Genomic DNA, 6,097 nt, shown 5'->3' on the forward strand with positions numbered 1-6,097 from the left:
AAAGTAAAACGAAAGACAAAATAAAATATATTGGCATAACTCTAAAATAATAAGGGTAACATCAATGATAACCATATCTGTAATAACAATTACTCGGCACATGTTAACAACAAATTATATATAACATCATCATAACCGGAGAAGAATAAAATGTTTGGATACAAGAATCTGAGTTTTTGATAAAGGAAGGCATTATATTGTAATAAGATTTAGAACACTGTGTAAATATCAAATGTCAGTTAATAAATTAAGAATAACAGTAAATGACCAAAAATACAGTGAAGAAGAAAAAGAGTAAACTGCAGAGGAAACAAACGGGAATGTACAAAATAGTATCATAGACAAAAGCAGTTTTTATAAATACAAATATATAGTAAAACTAAAATAAAAGACAAATTAAAATATATTGGCATAAGTCCAAAATAATAAGGGCAACATCAATGATAGCCATATCTGTAATAACAATTACCTGACACATATTAACAACAAATGAAATATAACATCATCATAACCAGAAGAGAATAAAATATTTGGATATAAAAAACCAAATTTTTTATAAAGAAAGACATTATATTTTAATAAGATTTAGAAAATTTTGTGAATATAAAATCTCAGTTAATCAAATTAGAATAGTAGTAAATGACTGAGAGTATGGTAGAGAAGAAAAAAAGTAAAGTACAGGATAAAATATTTCATATAACGAACAAACATAACATTATAAATTAATATTCTAAAACAAATCAACCAAAGTAAATTAAAAAAATGAATACATGATTCAACGAACCACGGGCAATAAGATAGATCAAAGAAAGCAACCAAAATTACTGAGCAGCAATAATAGAGCAAAGGAATATAAAGGAGGCGGTAAGGTTAGTAAGAAATGGCTAGTATCATTAAGGTCTTTAAACAGTGAGAAAGCATAGAGAATAGAACATGATAGATAATATTAGCTGAAAGACGAAGACAAAGAAAGAGTAAAAAATTAACATACGATATATATACAAAAATTTACCAATGTTTTGCTTAGTCTCGGGTACAAATCCTTGCAAACAGAAAGCAATAGAAGTAATGATTAATTAACAACCGCCGTCACATTACATGAAGACCAACAAACAGTTATATTTTGGATACATATTATACAAAACGAAAAGATAAAAAATACACTTGTCAGAGTAAAAGATTAACATAAATATTATTACATTTAGATCACGACAAATATTAGAGATTTGTTCAAATTCAGATATGATATTTAAAAAAATACGAAGAAATCAAAATATAGTAAAAAAAAAGGAACAAAAAAATAAATAACATGGGTAAACAAATTTAAAATTATGAAAAAAACAAAGTAAAAAATTTTTCACAAATATAATAGCCGAATAACAAATAAATTAAAAAAACATAAACAAAACAACAAAACCCAAAATACCCACAAAAATCATAAAAAGAAAACTGGGAAAAACGACTGTAAAAATTAAAGAAAAATCGACAGTCAGAAAATCAACAAAGCTAAAACAAACAGAGGAATATAATAAGGTGTAAAAACATAGATATGAATTAAACGACCAAACAGCCAAAAAAAAGTGGATAAGAACATAGATCTGAAACAAATGACCAAATCCATGAAATCCATACAAAAATAATCAACCAAACTAAAGACGAAGATAACAAATGGCGCAAGGAAAGAGAAAAGGACCATGCATATACAACCAAAGAAAAATAAAAAAATAAAACATAAAACATCCAAAAATATATATGCAAAAAGAAAGAAGATGAAAAATGAATAAATCTGGTCCAGAAATGAAAAAAAAAAAAGACCTAGAAGGTTGCATAAAGAAGAAAGATGAGAAACAAAGAAATCTGGCCCAAAAATAGAAAAAATGAAGAGATCTAGAAGGTTGCAGAAGGAAACAAATAGAAGGGAGAAAAGTAGATCCGGAAACGAAGAAAAAGAAACACAGATCTAGAAGATCATAGAAACCAACGAATGAAAAAGAAAAAAAAAACCACTCAATCTAAGTGCGCAAAAAGAAAAACAAATCTAGAAGGTTGCAGAAGAAAACAAACGGAAGAAAGAAATGTTGCTGCAGAAACAAAGAAATAAAAACACATATGAAGAAGGTAAAATCATAGAAACCAACAAACGAAAAAAAAAAAAAAAACTCAATTTGAGTGAAAAAAAAGAGGTCTAGAAGGTTGCAGAAGAAAACAACTGAAAGTGATAAATGACTGTAGAAAGAAGGGAAGAAAAACAATTCAAAAAGCAACAAACGAAAAAAGGCAAAATAAAACAGTCATTCTGAGTGTAAATGACCAAAACGGTCAGAACAAACAAAAACAAAAAAAGCTGAATGAAAGGATAATATAGTAAGTTTACACTCAAAAGGACATAACGGGAATAAAAAATTCATCAGCAGAAAAAAGTAAGGGTAAAACGGGAAAGATACTGTTCATTGCACTGTAGCATGAACAATTAATCCTGTCATCTCCTTTAGTATATGTATAAAATAATAATAATAATATGATTGGAAAAAAAAGTTACATATTTTATTTAAAAATATATAGAGAAATATATATAATATAGAGTCTGTCTACACTTAACGAACAAAATTTCAGGTTCTAAATTCGGTGAGAGTACCGAGCTTTCGTAAAAGGTACCAGACATTCAGAACTATATTGTCATTTATTCACACGATGATCTTTGATTTTGCAGTCTTGTTATTTATTTTTTGATATTATTTTTTCTCTCTGTTGATAGTTCATGAATTCAATTGATGATTGTTTATGGCCGTAACTTCTGTACTTTCTAATTCTTTAATCACATCATTACAGCGGCAAATATGGTATTGTTTCTGCTTCAAATATGATATTCTTACTGTGGTTTTCACTTGTATTGTATCTTGCAATTGACTTGTTATACTCGTGTGCCCGTTAGAAATGTTGAAACCATCTGTTCCCCTTATGTCAATTTTCATTTCCTTTCCAATGATTGTGTTTTCTCAAGTTCTCGAGGAAAAAGTATTGTTCTTCATGGAAAAGGAACAAGTTCTTCCAGTTCTGAATTATTGACTTCCAATGTGTAAACGCATGGACACTTTTCCTAATAAGCCAACAATTTTGTTTTGTTAGTTTTGGTGTAATCTATGTTCAATCAATTCGCCATTTCTGAATTTATGATGAAAAACAAGAGGACTTTTGTTTTTGCTCTCAGTCTCCATGTTCTTATTGCTTCTTCGCTTTATCAACTTCAACTTCTCGCAGCGGAAATGAGCTTCAAGTACAGTTTTTTGTTGGTTCTGGTTTTTCATTTAATTGGGAATATTTGACATTTGAGGAGATATTTCATGCTTCCTAATTTCGTGAAGAGCTGAGGGGCTGCTCTTTTTTTCTTTTTTTCTTTTTCTCTCATCCAGTGGACTTCATTTAGAGTGGATTGCCCAGTGCATAACCAGCCTCCACTTGTGATAATGGTCGGCAGTGACGGCCAATTTTCATACGGTGCTAACCTGTACCAGTCCAATTAGATGCCTGGTGACCCAGCTCTAGGATCAGTTGCATCAGTTGGAGCCATTCAGTCCGTCGGTTAGGCTGCTGGGGCTCAGCTTGCTCAGCACCAACTTGCGTATCAGCACATGCAGCAGCAGCTCCAAAATTTTTGGGCAAATCAGTTTCAATAAATGGATAAGGTAGACGATTTCATGAACCACAATGAATCAAGAAGAATATGAAAGCTGATGAGGACGTAAGGATGATCTGCTTGCGCGCCTGTCACATTTTCCGGGGCGTGTGAGATGTTCATTTTGGAATTTGACACTACAATCTTGGAATCACACTGAAGAGGACAGAAGGCGGACGCTACAAAAGACATATTGCTGAGTGATCACCAAAGCGCAAAACCGATATCTTTGACTTCTTGGTTGATATCGTCCTAGAAAGGATCTGAAAGACAGTGGTTGTGTTGATCCCAAAGAGGCACTGTGCCTGTCGGTAGGGCCTGCTGATACTCTCCCCCATTGTCGCCTTAGCAAGCTCCACAGGTGGGGGACTCCCGGGATGTTAATGGGCGAACCTATGATGGACATGGAAGTTGAGAAGTGCATGTTTGTTGTACTTTCATCTGTCACTGGTTTGTGACTAAAATCAGGATATAATATGTACTTTACTAATTCAGAAACTGTCATTAATGGTTTCCCTGTGTGCATCTGTTTCTTGCAATTGAACCTCGTATTTCTCACCTGAAGTCTTGACTCTTGATATTCTTCTCTTTTACTGGCACAAAAATACTGCATTTGAATCGTTGATACTTCGAAAAGGAAACTGCCATTCGAGTTTTACCAGAAGTCCCAGTTAATAGATCCCGTGTATGAAAGCAACTGCAAAAGTCATTGGTGGCAGCTCACAATGACTTCCACCGACGCTTGTCTACCAACGACCTTTCTTCTTTTTATTACTCTATATCTTGTTTGCAGTGATCTGTGCATATTCAAGAACATCTCTATAATCCTTTTGTGGTGTAGTATCTATTGGCATCTGTTGTTGGGTGTCTTGTCATGCACTTTCTTCCTCTACTGACTTTGCTCTTATGCGTCATCAACAAGTAGTTTCAACATCTATATTGCATTATCTGATGTTATGAGTCCTATACTTGGCCCCATATGCCCCCATGGCTGCACTCCTGGTTAATTCCAATCCACTCTTAGTGGCAGCTACTACGTTAGATAGCAAATTTACATATTATTTAACATATTCTATTTACTATGTTAACTTATTCTGGCCACACTTATTCCGTAAAGTATTCACTCATAACTACAATATTTAATATATTGAAAATTGAATTCAGTGAAGTACATAATGATAAATACAGTATTTATTAAACTTAAAATTCAAATTTTTATTAATAAATACAGTATTTACCGTATTCAAATTTATAACTGTTATAATATTTTTCAGGTATATATAATATATACCTATCAAAATATTTACTGATAAATATATCAGATTCCAAACACAAACGCAAACAAAAACAAAACCAAATCAAAAATTTCTACAGATCTAACAACCTCCAGTTGCTTTGGTTCTTCGATCAGGACATACTTTGGCCGCCGTCCACCCCTTCCTGGAGGCCCGTCGCCATCCATCCGTTTCCGGCAGCACCAAACAACCAACAAAACATATAGAGAGAGAGTTTCGCTGCCTCGCTCGCCAACGGAGAAACGTGGTGAGAAGAGATGCGCCGGAGGAGAAACATGGTGACGCTCGTGGTGCCGGAGAAGATGCACAGGAGGAGGAATCATGACGATCCGTCGCCGTCGTCGTCGATCTCACGACAACCCTGGTGGTGACGAGGTCGTGCCAATCATGGCGATCCGTCGCCGTCATCGTCGAACTGCGTTGGAGGTCCGGCAATTTACTTCAATTAATTTGAAAACTGCCATTTTTTTTTGCTGGTACTCAAAACTGCTATTTGTTAAACATTATTTTCAAGATTGAGCTCATAAATCGCCTTTTTCTTGTCTTTTTCGTGTCCCCTTATGATAACACGTTATATTATCATTATTTTAATTAATATATTATAATTATTATAATTAATAAGTTATAATATTACTGAGGAGATATAAAAAAGATAAGAATTAGGGTACACAGTAATTGGTTACATTTGTTCTTTACTCGCACTTAATACTACTAAAGCTGCATCAACTGATGTTAAAAGTAAGATACAAGTTTTAATTCTAAGAGATATTTGTGCCGTGGTTCTCCAGACTTTTTAACCTTTAGTATTTGGTCCTCATTTTAAGCGTTTTGACACTCACATCCCTAAACTCTTAATCTGTTTAGCACCGTTAGTCTTCATTTTAAGAATTTAGACATTTAGGGTGCGTTTGATTGCAGTGAGAAAATGGTAATAATAATAAAAATAGGAATGGTAATGGAATAAAATAGAAATGAAAGATTATTCATTTGTTTGGTTTTATTTTACAAATGCAATGGAATGAGATATGAATATTTTCATGTTGACAAAATTACCCCTCATATTAATATAACTAATATCATATATATTAATATAATCATTTAATAACTAATATATATAATTACAAGAATA

General features: G+C 32.8%; 1 pseudogene; it reads left to right on the forward strand.

The window, feature by feature from the left end:
• The first annotated feature begins 3,140 nt into the window (after positions 1-3,140).
• LOC112093405 lies at positions 3,141-4,131 on the forward strand (annotated as a pseudogene).
• The last annotated feature ends 1,966 nt before the right edge of the window (positions 4,132-6,097 follow it).

The sequence above is a fragment of the Morus notabilis genome, unplaced genomic scaffold, assembly GCF_000414095.1.
Source record: "Morus notabilis unplaced genomic scaffold, ASM41409v2 Scaffold294, whole genome shotgun sequence".
NCBI lineage: Eukaryota > Viridiplantae > Streptophyta > Magnoliopsida > Rosales > Moraceae > Morus > Morus notabilis.